General features: G+C 52.6%; 1 long non-coding RNA gene across 6 annotated transcripts in view; it reads left to right on the forward strand.

The window, feature by feature from the left end:
* Nucleotides 1–14,763, forward strand: part of LOC109455113 (uncharacterized) — a 69,373-nt gene that overhangs the window by 47,139 nt on the left and 7,471 nt on the right. For 2 of the 6 annotated variants that reach the window (XR_012497577.1, XR_012497575.1), the window contains one exon: nucleotides 2,371–3,680. The exons of 3 other annotated variants lie outside the window; for them this stretch is intronic. This is a non-coding gene — a long non-coding RNA (uncharacterized LOC109455113). Of the gene's footprint in view, nucleotides 1–2,370; nucleotides 3,681–14,763 lie in introns of those variants that run through there. One more of the 6 variants, XR_012497578.1, reaches the window with a different exon arrangement.

Here is a 14,763-nt window from a genome sequence, read left to right on the forward strand (position 1 = left end):
TCAGTTACACCTAGCTGCCAGATCAGACTTAAAAAAAACAGCCCCCAAAGACTCTTCCTGCCAATATTGCAATAGCCCAATAGGGGTCGCTATATGCACCTGACAGTAATATTAATCAAACCACATTTTCAAGTTCTGTAATAGAAATCCAAATTGTACTTTTATTACAAATAGTACATAACCCCATTCATATTAAAATTACTCGTAGCTAGTATTTATTGAGCACTTACTATGTCAGGCACAATATAGCACTTTATACAGTGCAGCCTCTCACTTAATCCTTACCACTCCCGAGTGGAATGCTATCATTAGCCCCATTTTCAGATGCAGAGGCTGAGGCTTAGAGGTATCAGGTGACTTGACGAAGGCCACACAGTTAGTATAGAGCAAAGCTAGGGTTTGATCCCAACCCTACCTGACTCCAGAACCTTAGAGGCTCCTCACCTAAGCCCCGTGGACATAACTTTGCCTGAGGACCTTCTTGGTCCTCACAGCACTGCTGGTTTGTCTCTACCCCATTTCAGTTGAAGAGATAGAGGCACAGAGGTCAAGTACACACAGCTCAGGACTCCTGCTCCTGCAGAAAACAGGGGCCATTCCCGCCCTTGGGGAAAGGCTCTCATGTGGGTGAGCAGGCTTCTCAGACCCTTGGAACACCCTACCTTGCCAGGGAGGGAGCCACTGGCCACTCTCCTCCCTGAAGAAAGCCAGCAGGGCCCTGCCACCCCACAGAGATGCCAGCAAATGCTTCTCCCCTCCCGCTCTCTCCACATCCACAGCCTCCTGCTTTGTCATTCTCACCTCCTCTTGCCGGTCCAGGGCTGAGGACCTCTTCCTCATCCCCTGCCCCTTCCACTCCTCGCCTTTCTCTTCCTCTCCATCCTTTTAAAGCGGCACCCCACCCCATCCCCGATCTTTCTGAAATGTTAGCAAACCTGATAATGTCACTTTCTGCCCAGAAACCTTTCATGTTCTCATTACCTGCTGAGAAAAGCTGCGACCTGGCACCTGAGGCTCTGCATAGCCTGGCTTTGCCTCCCTTCCAGGCTTTTGCCAATCACCTCCTCTGCCACCCCTATTCCCCAGCACAACGGGTGCTGCCCCAGCTGCAAATAAAAAGGGATGGGGTACAAGGACAGCCTGCCGTTAAATAAACTTGGAAGATCCTGTATTCTCTGAGCTGTCCCAGAAATTAAGCCAATCTGCCTCGTTTTTGTTTGACCTGGAGCATCCTGCAGACCATCCCCTTTGAACAAGCCCCTATAGCCAGTGGGGCCCACGGCCTACCCTGCTCTTGCCCACCTCACACCCTTGCTGCTGCTGTCCCTCCCCACCTCACCCCCAGCCCACACACCCTCTCTAACCCCCTCTCCCTGCTGAAACATTTCAAGGCCCAATTCAAAAGCCATGTTCCCTGTGAAACCTTCCTGATTTCACCCCCACTAAAGTGCGTCCTCAACTCTCACCATTAGACAGGGTCTCTCCCTGCCCTTGAACTGTAAAGCCAGCCAGGATGTGAGGTCCCATGTAATCTGTTCTTATCTCCACCCTGAACTGTGGGTTTCTCAAGGCAAGGAAAGGAATCTTAGCCTCCTCTTTATAACTCATGTAGGACCTGGCACATTATAGGTATTCTGCAAACATTCCTTAAACAAGAGCTGAAAAAGGAGATGCAACCCATACAGGGCTAAGCCCCAGCTTCTTCAGACCAGCCCCGGCTCTGGTTCTCACGGCAACCACCGCTGAGGGCCAGCCTGGCTGTGAATCCCTCTGGGTGTGATGGATAAGCCAACAGGCTTCCCGAGCCCCTCGGAAGCAGGCAATGGGGACTCCATTTGCCACCGTGACAGGATCTGTACATACAGTCTTGGTGTCCCTTGGAGAAATATGTCATCTGTCATCTGTACACAGCGACAGACAAACCCAGGATAAGTCTTCCTCAATTATAGCAGGCTGCCTCCATCCTTTCCTGAGCTGGGAACTTTCTGAGTTTTTGTCAAGCACCAGAAGGAAGGTGCCATGGGGGCCACAGGCATGTGCCAGACCCGGGTCCCAAACCCTGGGGTTTGCGGGCCAGGCAGGCAGTGGGAATGAGAGAAATAGGGAGCGCAGAGTGCAGAGTTCACGGTCTGCTGGCAGAGCCCTTCCCTGCCTGGAGGGGGCGCCCTGCTCAGCGCCAGCCGGTGAAGCCCCGTAGGAAGTGGGAAAGCCAGACCTTCTGATTTATATATAAATCTCCTGGTTTGGGGGGGGGGGGCGACGGGGACGGTTCAAAAACTTTTTAACATAGGTGAAAGCCACATATCAGTCATGGGTTAAATAAATAACGTCGGATATCAGGAGCACATATCCCCGTTTTGTTCTTACGAGCAGGTCCGAGTTGGGCGCAGGTGGCTCACGTTGGAGGTGAATGTTAGGTGTATACATCAGCCGCGGTGAGTTCTATGGAAGGGGCTCATATTAAAGCCACATGGTGGGTACTGTTATGTTACATGAATATCTCAGGGTCATATGTCAGCTCACAGTTCATGTGTTGGTACAAGTATGCCCCTCTGACTCGTCTGGTGCCAGCCCTTCCTCTGGCACCGTGCTCCCCTCTCACAGGGATGGCACTCTCTGCCTCTCAGGGCCTGTCCAGGTGGCACCATGGAAGATCCCACCTTCAACCTCTAGGCTGTAAGGATGGGGCCAAAACACATCCTCCTACAGGGTGTCAGGGTGACCCGCCTCTCAGTCAGGGGCCAGAGCACAGACTCCTGGGTCCCCGCCCACTGCAGGCCCCTCCCACACTCAGCAACCCCCACTGTCCATTCAGCCCGCTGGCCACAGCCGTGCTCAGCCTCAGTCACAGTCCCTAGAGAAGATGCTTGACGTCTGCTCAGCGAGCCGGCGGGGAGGGGGTCGAGACAGGCCAGCTGCTATTACTAATGACACTTCACCAAGCTGGTAGGGTGCTGGGAAGGAGGTGGCTTGGGCGACCGCATGGGCTGGCTCTATCATTCCTCACTGCCTCTCCCTGGGGCAGGGGCCTGGCTCAGCCTCCCCTGCTCCCAACCAGCCTTGGGGCTGAGTGGACTGGGTGATGTGTCCCCTAACCGGATCACCCCACGCCCAGCTCCACTCTTGGGAGAGTGGAGGAGAGAGCGTGCACCAAGCCTGCAAAATGAACCCCGTGGCGGGGGAGGGCCCTGGCTCATCCACTTAGGAGCTGTGTGATCCTGAGCAAATTGCTTAAATGCTCTGTGCCTCAGTTTACCTCTCCATAAAATAGGGATGGTGTTGTGATGGGGAGAAACACACAGGCCTATAGTAGGCTCAATAAATGTTCTCTTCTGTCCTTTCAGGGTTCCAACAGGCCAACACCACAGGCAGGGGAGGGGGCTGGAGTAAGTCGGGAAACTGCTTCTCTCTCCCTGTCTCTCTGTCTGTCTGTCCTTCCCTCCTCCCCCTCCCTTTTCTCAGAGCAACACAATGTTTCCACCTCTCAAATGGACAGGGCACAGGTGAGCTGCATTGCTGACCTGCCTCTAAAAGGCAAACTCCCTTTGGCAATTCCCTTCCACAGGTGCGTACACCACTCCCCTCCCTCCTCCCTCCCTCATCACCTTTGGGCTCAGACCTGAGCCTTTTTCTTAAGGACACGCAGGTGATCAGGACCTTTACCCTGAACCTACCACAGGCCAGGCCAGTGCTGGTTTTTATTAAAGGCAGAAGGGAAATAACCTGATTTTATAACAGCAAAGCACCTTCTTATAAGCCAAGGGTTCCATGGGACATCTAACTGCCTGAGATAATATTTTAAAACATGCACATACACACAATAGCCCCCAACCCTTTCCCAGCCGCTGGTGGGAATGTCAAACCTGCATGGGTTTCTTTTCTTTTCTTTTCCTGGCTAAATGTTTCTAGGTCACTTCCATCCTCCCCCACTGAGAGCTCCCATGCAGGAAACGCCATGAATTCCATTCCAGCCCCTGAGCCTCCACAATTAATGGGATCATTGGTAACCAACCAGGAAGGCTGCTGGGGGAGAGGGGTCTTATCTCTCTGTTCTCCAGGCAGAGAAGCTTCCAGCAGATGAGAAGCTGAGCTCATCCAGGTCCTGAGGCTGCTTCTGCTGTGGACACTGACCCTGGCTCCCTGTAAGCCCTGCTGAGCTGGCGGTCCTGGGGCCTCTTTCTCTCTCTACCCCACCCCCCTCTGGAGCTGTCTCTTTGTATAATTCTCTTCTCCTCGAGTCTATTAGTGTTCTCCAGCAGGCTCTGCCAAGTTCAGCTGCCTCTCCTTGTCTAGTTTATATTAGAATAGAAAGCTCTGGCATGTTTTCCCCTCACCTGAGGAAAGAGATGCTTCTCTTTTTCAAGACAGCCATAATCTTTGATGAAGACCAAGAAAGACTTCAATTATAATGAAATGCAGTCATTCGAGATGATATTGCCCAAGGGGGCCTCCAACTGCCTTGTGCAAACGGCTTGGCTTACCAGCAGAAAGGCAGCTGGCCACAGGGGCCCGCCCTCTATGCCTTTTGTTGGCCTGTTTGCAGCTTGACTCCTGCCTGTCCCGTCTTCCCTGCCTGGACTATTACAGTAGTTAATCGGTACAGGAGCCTCTTAGCTGGTCTCCCTACTGCCTGTTTTCCACCCCCTTCCGATTTGATTCCTCCTGCTCTGGTCACATCCCTTTCCTCCTCTCAGGCCTCAGTGGCTTCTAAATTCCCAGTTCAAATGCCCCTCCCTTCCTACACAAAGCCCTCCCAGCACCTTCCAGGTGGGATGGACTGTACCATCTATTTGACCCTCTATGACTATGTCTGTAGCCCAGTAAAAAACCCATTTCACCTGGGACTATCATTACTGGTATTCTTAACAGAAGAGGAACAAAACAGCCCCTGTGAATAAAGGCCCAGGTACAGATGCAAAGCTACCTTGAAGTCACATAGACCTGAGTTCAAGCCCTTGTGTGGGGACTATGGACTGTGGGGACAGAGCCAGGAGTGCAGTTTCCAGGCTCTCGGCCTCACGTGGAAAGGTGCTGGCTCAGGTAGTAAACGGCCATCAACTGTGATTGGATGGCCATCAGCTGTGGCTAGTTGGCCGTCAGCTGTAACCAGTGAGCCATTGGCCACTAATATAACGGCCGTGGCTACGCTAGCAGCAAATGGGGGCTAGCAAGAAGATGGTGGCTGAGCTAGCAAGCGCGGATTGCAGTTAGCAAGTGAAGTTTGTTGGCAGAGAAGCGGACGGCAGGTTGTGGATCGTGTGGCTCTTGCTTCCTGTGTCTCCAACCCAGCCACCGGCGAGAAATAGTGGTGTGACTCCCCTACCTATGGCTCTGTGGGTGTTCCTTTTTGGCCTCACCATGTCCTGCGTTCTTATGTGGGGAGCGGGACCAGAGACCCAGCATGACACCCTGCATGACAAATGGCACAGTGAGCAGGGTACGGTGCCGGCCAAAGCTCCCTGAAGCTCAGTGGAGCACTCAGTCTCAGGAAGACCAGGAGGAGCAGCTGCCTGAGAGCTGGACCCCCCATGGAGGGGTGGGAAGATGTGGACGGTTCCCCAACCAGCACAGGCCCGGAGAAAGCGAAGGTAGTTGCATCACTGTGGGCTGGGAAGTGCTTGCTGAGGCCCTCACCCCCAGGTTGGAGAGGGCACACATTGTGAGGCTAACGCACAGCCCTGGCGAATGACTGTGGACTATGGGGAGTGGGTTCCATCCCTGATTTGATGGACCACTTAACTGTTTGCTTGGGAACGTACCACCATGTAGTGGAACTGGCGGAATGTTTGCTTTTGTGTCTCGACCGGCTGCTGTCGAGAATATGTGAGAACCCTGGCTGTGCCCTGAAAGCCTGGCTGTGCCCAGGAAGACTGGCTGTGCCCAGAAGGACTAGTGGTGCCCTGAGAAACCCTGGCTGTGTCCGGGAAGACTGGTGTTACCCTAAGAAGCCCAGGAAGTCTGGCTGTGCCCAGAAGGACTAGTGGTACCCTGAGAAACCCTGGCTGTGTCCGGGGAGACTGGTGGTACCCTAAAAAGCCCAGGAAGCCTGGCTGTTCCCAGAAGGACTAATGGTGCCCTGAGAAACCCTGGCTGTGTCCGGGGAGACTGGTGGTACCCTAAAAAGCCCAGGAAGCCTGGCTGTTCCCAGAAGGACTAGTGGTGCCCTGAGAAACCCTGGCTGTGTCCGGGGAGTCTGGTGGTACCCTAAGAAGTCTGGCCGTGCCCAGAAGGACTAGTGGTGCCCTGAGAAACCCTGGCTGTGTCCGGGGAGACTGGTGGTACCCTAAGAAGCCTGGCTGTGCCCAGAAGGACTAGTGGTGCCCTGAGAAACCCTGGCTGTGTCTGGGGAGACTGGTGGTACCCTAAGAAGCCTGGCTGTGCCCAGAAGGACTGGTGGTGCCCTGAGAAACCCTGGCTGTGTCCGGGGAGACTGGTGGTCCCTAAGAAGTCTGGCTGTGCCCAGAAGGACTAGTGGTGCCCTGAGAAACCCTGGCTGTGTCCGGGGAGACTGGTGATACCCTAAGAAGTCTGGCTGTGCCCAGAAGGACTGGTGGTGTCCTGAGAAACCCTGGCTGTGTCCGGGGAGACTGGTGGTACCCTAAGAAGCCTGGCTGTGCCCAGAAAGACTGGTGGTGCCCTGGGAAACCCTGGCTGTGTCCGGGGAGACTGGTGGTACCCTAAGAAGTCTGGCTGTGCCCAGAAGGACTGGTGATGCCCTGAGAAACCCTGGCTGTGTCCGGGGAGACTGGTGGTACCCTAAGAAGTCTGGCTGTGCCCAGAAGGACTGGTGGTGCCCTGAGAAACCCTGGCTGTGTCCGGGGAGACTGGTGGTACCCTAAGAAGTCTGGCTGTGCCCAGAAGGACTGGTGGTGCCCTGAGAAACCCTGGCTGTGTCCGGGGAGACTGGTGGTACCCTAAGAAGCCTGGCTGTGCCCAGAAGGACTGGTGGTGCCCTGAGAAACCCTGGCTGTGTCCGGGGAGACTGGTGGTACCCTAAGAAGTCTGGCTGTGCCCAGAAGGACTGGTGGTGCCCTGAGAAACCCTGGCTGTGTCCGGGGAGACTGGTGATACCCTAAGAAGTCTGGCCGTGCCCAGAAGGACTGGTGGTGCCCTGAGAAACCCTGGCTGTGTCCGGGGAGATTGGTGATACCCTAAGAAGTCTGGCCGTGCCCAGAAGGACTAGTGGTGCCCTGAGAAACCCTGGCTGTGTCCAGGGAGACTGGTGGTCCCTAAGAAGTCTGGCTGTGCCCAGAAGGACTAGTGGTGCCCTGAGAAACCCTGGCTGTGTCCGGGGAGACTGGTGGTCCCTAAGAAGTCTGGCTGTGCCCAGAAGTACTGGTGGTGCCCTGAGAAACCCTGGCTGTGTCCGGGGAGACTGGTGGTCCCTAAGAAGTCTGGCTGTGCCCAGAAGTACTGGTGGTGCCCTGAGAAACCCTGGCTGTGCCCCGAGAGCCTGGCTGTGTCCAGGATATTGCATTCACCTCCAGGCTCCTCGCACAGGGCCCCTCGCGGAAGATGCTTGTCGCGTAGATTGTGAGGCGAGAGCCTGTAGGGATGGAGTGTGGGGACAGAGCCCCAGAAAGCAGTTTCCAGGCTCTCGGCCTCACATAGACAGGTGCTGGCTCAGGTAGTAAATGGCCATCAACTGTGATTGGATGGCCATCAGCTGTGGCTAGTTGGCCGTTGTCAGCTGTAACCAGTGAGCCATTGGCCACTAGTATAATGGCCGTGGCTACGCTAGCAGAAAATGGGGACTAGCAAGAAGATGGTGGTTGGGCTGGCAAGCGCGGATTGCAGTTAGCAAGTGAGGTTGGTTGGCAGAGAAGCGGACAGCGGGTTGCAGATAGTGTGGCTCCTGCTTCCTGTGTCTCCTACCCAGCCGCCAGCGAGACTGTAGTGGTCTGACTCCCCTACCTATGGCTCTGTGGGTGTTCCTTTTTGGCCTCACCATGTCCTGCGTTCTTACGTGGGGAGCGGGACCAGCGATCCCGCATGACACCCTGCATGATAATTCAGGACCTCATCTTTCTGTTGTCTCCGGCACACCCAGCGCAGGGAGTACCCATTGGGTCTGAGAGGGTCTGAGAGGGTGGGAAGGCATCAGGGAAAGCCAGGCTCTCTTACTTGCCCACACACAGGCTGGCAACCTCAGCACCAGCCTTCTAGTCAGGGTAGAGGAGCTCAAGAAAAGTGGGAGCTAATTGAGATTGTCAGGAACACAGGCTCGCTTTCCACTGTTGAGAACAGAAGGTAAAACACCCTGGAGTTAATTAACTTCCTGCAATATGGCTGATGCCACGGGTGTTACAGCTGCTTGGGGTCTCACTCTATCTTCTGGGAGAAGGAGATTGTGGTGGCCGAGAGAAAAACATTCTCAGACCGTCAGAACAACCCCTTCCTTCACTAGTCACACGCTCGTTCATTCATTCAGTCGTCAACAAACGTGTGATAAGTTCTAGGCTCCATGCTAAGAACAGCATAGCGGTGACCGAGAGGGCTTGCTGCCCCCATGGAGCTCAGAATCCTTCATTTGTTCCCTTAGCCTTTCAACCAGCACGGAGCAAGCAGCTCTCAAGTGAGCCCTTTCTGCTGCGTCCAGTCGCATTGTTTATCTTCCCCAGCACGTGCCCTCTCCCTCTCCCAGACCTGCCGTCTCCTCTTGCCACAGAACTCCAGCACTTCCTGCCCCACCCCACCCGCAGCTGAGGGCCTTACTTTGGTTTACTTAGACTATTGAAGCAGTTGGATGAAACCTTCCAGAGCTCCTGCCTGCCCATGTCCCCACTTTCCAGGACGTGTGCCCGAGTCCCCTGCCTTCCCTCCTGTAACGGGATTGACTGTCCCTGAGTCTAGGGCCACCCAGCTCTGTGTTCCGGGTCCCAGCCACTCTGGCTCCCTGCAGCACGTCTTCCAGAGATTTCCTGTCTTGGATCGTTCCATCAGCACACAAACACGCTGTTATCTCTCCCTTCCTAGAAAATTCTAGAACATCTCTGGAACCCACTGTGATCTCCAGTACGACTGCATTTCCCTCTGCCCAGCTAGAGCAAAGCACCTATTAAAGTTCTCCGTGGGGGTCCCCAGGTCCTCTCCCCCCACTTCTTTACATCCCGCTCCAGTCAGCTTGCGTCCCCACCACTCCAGTGAAACTGCTGTCCCCAGAGACGCTCAGTCACTCCTCTGCCCATCTTCCTTGTCCCAGCAGCAGCATTTGATATAATTGATCACTTGCCATGTGGTTCCCAAGGCGCCTCGCTTCCCTGGCTTTCTTCCCACCTCACTGGTCACGCCTCCCGGCCTCCTGTGTTGGTTCCCCTCTTCAATCTCTTAATGTTGGGGTGTCCTCTGCAAAAGTCATTCCTTGGGCCTCTTTATAGTCATTCCACACATGATTTTAAATCGTGTCTCTATGCTGACAACTCCCGCATTTTTATCTCCAGCTCAGACCTTGCCCCAAACCCGACTCAAACATCAAACGACCCAACCAGCCTGTCTTTTTAATTGACACCTCACACCCAACATGTCCAAAACTCAATTCCTAATCTTTCCCATAATTCTACCCCACCTGCAGCCTTCTCCAACTCGGTTACTGACAACTCCATCCTTCCCGTTGCTCAGACCCAAACACCTTGCTGTTATCCGGGACTCCTCTCTGCACATTTCACATCCGTCAGGATATCCTGTTGACCCTACCTCCAAAGTGTACCCAGAATCCCACCAACCCTCTCCACTTCTGCTGCTGCCACCTGGCCCAAGCCAGCACCTCTCGCTTAGATTTTTGCATTTGCCTCCTCAGTGGTTTCCGCACAGCAGCCAGCGTTCCTCTGTCATACCAGCCTCTCTGCTCAAAACCTTCCAGCGGCCCCCATCTCACTTGCAGTAGCCCTGATCCACCAGGCTTCCTCTGATCCGGGTCTCACTACTGCTTGGCCTTCCTACCTCCTTCTCTTCTCCGTGCTTGATTCTTTCCAGGCGTGCTCCCTCCTTGGGGCTCTTTAAACTTGCTCTTCTCTCTCCCTGGAATACTTTTCATGCAGATACCTACATGGGTTTTTCTGTCACTGCCCTCCCCTTTGCTTACCTTCACAGGGAGGCCTTTGCTGAGCATCCCCTTTAGAATTGCAACGCCCGCTCCTTCCTACTCCCTCTTTCCTCTCTCCCTTTCCCCCTTGGCCATAGCACTTACTACCATCTGACATGCTGTATGTTTATTTGTTCTTCATTTCTCCCCCACTAACATGTGGGTCGTGTAATAGGTTGAATTGTGTCCCCGAAAAAGATATGTCCAAGTCCTGACCCCCTGTGGCTGTGATTTGACCTTATCTGGAAATAGTCTTCACAGATATAATTAAGGATCTCAAGACAAGATCATCCTGGATTTTGGGCCCTAAGTCCAATGGATGGTGCCACATAAGAGAAAAGAGAGTCTGAGGCACAGACATGGGTCATGTGAAGATGGCCCATGGAACACGAGGGGCCACCAGAAGCTGGATGAAGCAAAGTGGGGTCCTCCCCTACGGCCTTCAGAGGAGCGAGGCCCTCCCAACACCCCGATTTCAGACTGCTGACCTCCAGAGCTATGAGACAATAAATCTCTCTTGTTATAAGCTGCCAAACTTATGGTAAAGCGTTATATCAGTCCTAGGAAACTAAGGCAGGATCTTGGTTATTTTCCCCACTGCCTCCCAAGTTCTAGTACCATGTCAGGCAAAGTGGGCACTCGGCACCCAGGTGTTGAATGGCTGAATGAATGTCCTTCCACATAACATGCGACAGCACTGAGGGAGACAAAGGACAGGCATAGTGTGTCCCTACCCTCAGCTCTGGGAAGCAGCACAGAACCAATATCCCTGGAGACCCAGGTTCGAGTCCCAGCCCTGTGAATGAGCAGCTGGAACCTGCATTCCCCCCATCTCTTCCTTTGCAAGGTGAAGGCAAAAGTCTGCCTCTCAGCGTAGGTGTAAGAATTAAACGTAGTAGATGCTGCATGAATGTTAGCTTCCTTCCCCCACCCCTCACTGTTCTCGTCTCTAAAATAGGGAAAACATCGGTGCTTGTCTGCCTTGGAGAACCATTCTTTACAGTTTTATATCAAGCACTATTTAATGATATGGGAAATGTCCATTCTATATTGTTAAGTGGGGAAAAAGCTGGTTACAAAATTGCATGTGCATTAGCTATGCTTGTCACAAGTGGGCATGAAAGTACAGCCCATTACCAGAAAGAAATCTTACTCAAGTGCCCAGAGCCCAGACTCCAAATTGCTCTTTGCTTTTTCCATTGACTTTCATCTCAGTCCATACAGAGTCTCCCTGGCGTAGGCACCGGGGGACCCTCTTGCCTTCTAGAAGCTCCCTCCTTCTCATTTCCCATCACCCCTCAGTCTGCCCAGTTCTTTTATTTCCTTCTGTAATGCTTTATAAATTTCTCCATTAAAAAAAAAGATCAGGCACCTCTTTTGCTAGGTTTATTCCTAGGTACCCTTCAGGTTGACCTGCTGTTTTGAAAGGAGTCTTTTTTTTTTCTATTTTGTTTGTTATTTGTTTGTTTTAGAGGGGCGTCCTTTGGGCCATAACCTCAATGTTAGCTCCTCCTGGGAACAGTCTCTGACACCCCACACCCTCCCGGCACCATGAATGTCTCCTTCACAGCTCTCACAGTTTTTATTTTTGTTCATTTCATTTCTTTATTTGTGCACACTTGACTCATGCAAATTCCTCATTCATGGCTGTCTTTTCTAGAGGATGGTGAGGTTTAGGAGAACAGGGACAGGGTCTGTCTTAATCACAACTGTAAACCCCAGGATTTAGCATAATGCCTGACACCCAGCGGGTGCGCATAAGTGGGTGTTGAATGAGTCTTGTGCATGTACACGTGAATGGAGGGATGCAAAATCCCGGCGCTGCTGCTCCTGGTTAGAGGAACCGAGTTCCGTCGCCTCACTGCTTTGTGCTTTGGCATCTTCAGTGACAAAGGACATGGCTTCTGGATTCTCTTCCATTGCTAAAAGCTGATTCTATGAGGAGAAGGCTAGGAAGGGCAAGGAACCAAGGTATAATTTAGGCCTCACGACAAGCTTAAAAGGAAATACTATTATTATTTCCACTTTACAGATAAGAAAACTGAGGCCTGGAGGAAATGATTTATTTGCCCAAGATCACACACCCAGGATTCAACCCAAGACATCTAACTCCAGAGCCCACATGCCTAACCACTGTGCTACATCGCTTTCCAAATGCTTACCCACACCATCAATCCACCCCCCCAACAGTCTTTTTACCCACTTTCTACCCACCCCCCATCTATCCTCCCACTCTATCCACCCAACCTCCATGCATCCCCCACTTATCCTCTATCCTCTCGTCCATCTTCATTCCCACCCAGTTACCCATTTCCAGGTACTTACAAATCCATTCATCCACTTACCCACTCTTTTTTGCCCTACCCATCCATCCATCCATCCATCCATCCATCCATCCATCCACCCATCCATCCATCCATCCATCCAACAACTATTTACTGAGCACCTTCGATACTAAGTGCTGATGCTTAGAGATGAATGATACCTAGTCTCCAACATCAAAGGGAAGGGAGGGAAACTGAGAGATGAACCAGGAAATAACCCAATGTTTTAAGTGTTAAGGAGGAGTGAGCACAGGATGCTATAGATACGTGGGGAAAGGACCCTTGACCTAGCCTGGCGAGGTCCAGGAAGAATCCCTGAGGATTCAGATTCTGACTTGGATGGGTCCGAATGATCCAAGTGGAAAAGATGAGAAATGGCCTTCCAGGCAGAGGGACCCTCTTATGCATGCAAAGCCCCAGTTATTTCCTAACTCGAATGGGACAGGATGGGGGGTGATCCCCTTCTCTCTGATAGATTGCGGAGGCTATACTGGCCAAATCATAGCCAGCCCTCTCCGAGTTCCTCAGTGGGAATGGGGACAGGTCCAGTCGGGTTGGCCAGAACAGGGCTTTTAACCAGTATCTGAACTGAGACTCAGGGAGACTCTCTGGAAAAGAAATCCCACGTCTAGGGTTCCTTTAAAACCCACTCGCTGTTTGGCTCCCCCCCATTGCCACCCTGCATTTACTATTCTGGGCACTTTCCCTGTATTTGCAAGTTCTGATTGAACAAACACTGGCTGGGGCACAGTGAACCCAAATAATTGTGTGCTGTCAACGGTACATGTTAATTGGAGAGTTGTCGAGTCCGCAGGACGGGTCACAAAGGAGGCGCCAATTACTCCATGTACCTATTTGAAAGGCGCCCGTTCCTAGAATCCTGCCATTAGAACGTTCTGTATTGGTCCATGTTATTGATTTTCCTCCCACCTCAGTTGATGGGCTCGTTAATTGACAATTACCTCTTTCCCTGTGTTGGGAGAATTGACAACAACGACCTGAAGTGTTCGAGTTTCTTTTGAGCTGAGCTAAGCCTGTACCTGTTTAACCTATAACAAGTCCCAACAGGCAACTCTGGGCAGCCAGGGCCTCCAAGAAGAAACCAGGGATGCTGGGGGTGAACTTGGGTCCTCATGGATGCAGACTTGGGCATGGAGAGTGCTGGGGCCTTGGCATCAAGGGCCAAAGGACAGAGGGTGGAGCTGAGTGGAGCTAGGTAGAGACTTGGCTTATCCGAAAAAGCTCCCAATGAGACCAGTCCACGTTTGGCTGCAGTGGGCCGGGCAGGGGGGAATGACCGTTTACTGAGCACCTACTATGTTTCAAGCACTTCTTTCTTAATTGCATCCCCCATAAACTTTTAATATTACAGATATGCTATATATCTATAGTATGCTTTATACATTAAAAAGTAAGATTTTTTTGCCACCTCCCCCCAAAAAATCAGTTGTTGCCCCCTTTGGGGACGATATTGCCCCCACTGAGAACATGATATAGAGAAACTAAGGCAGGAGCCCAGGCATAGCGATGGGGTGGGGTGGGGTCCCACTTACTCCAGACACACTGGCTCTGGACAGTGGAGCTTGGTCAAGGGTAAAGGCTTGGGTAGCAGACTTGGATTCAAGTCTCTGCTCTGCTACTTACCATTTGAATTACCCTCTCTGAACCTCAGTCTCCTCATCTATTAAATGGAGCTAGAAACAAGACTCACCTTGCATCGGATGGTAGTGACAATTCAATGAGATAGTGCACGTAGAGTACTTAGCCCTCAATAAATTATAGTGGCAACTGCCATAGTCATTACTCCCAGAAACCACTGGCTGGTGGGGCAGAGGTTCCTGGCACGTCCCCTGCTCCCTAGGGGCACAGACCATGTCTTATTCAGCCCGGTGATCCTGGCTCTGGCTCCCGCTGCTGTATGAACTGCCAACTCCTGGGCAGGTTTGCTCTGGCTCTAAGCAGACACAGCAGCAGGAAAGTGTCAGGGATGACAGAGGCTACCCACCAGCACCTGGGGGCCACGTGTAGCACCTGGGGGCCACATGTTCCTCTGGGAACACCATGTCCAACCACCAAAAGGAAATTGCTGTTTTAGCCTCTGCAGCTATCTGAGCGAATGAGAGGCTTCCCCCAAATTCCACCTCTCTCTTAAGTTGCCTTGCCAGAGTATCTCCCTGAGGCCCCCCTGAGGTACCCAAGAAGTCGGGCATGTTTTGCTAGATGACCGAAAACCCCGTTACCCAATGCCTGAGGGACAGGGCTCAGAGGTGGGGTGCTGGCCGGTGCCAGTCCCTGCGTCAGCCCAGCCTAGAGGTCGGGGACACTGGCATGGGATCAGGAGCTAACCTGCCTGGAAGG

The sequence above is a fragment of the Rhinolophus sinicus genome, linkage group LG06 (genome assembly GCF_036562045.2).
Source record: "Rhinolophus sinicus isolate RSC01 linkage group LG06, ASM3656204v1, whole genome shotgun sequence".
Lineage (NCBI taxonomy): Eukaryota > Metazoa > Chordata > Mammalia > Chiroptera > Rhinolophidae > Rhinolophus > Rhinolophus sinicus.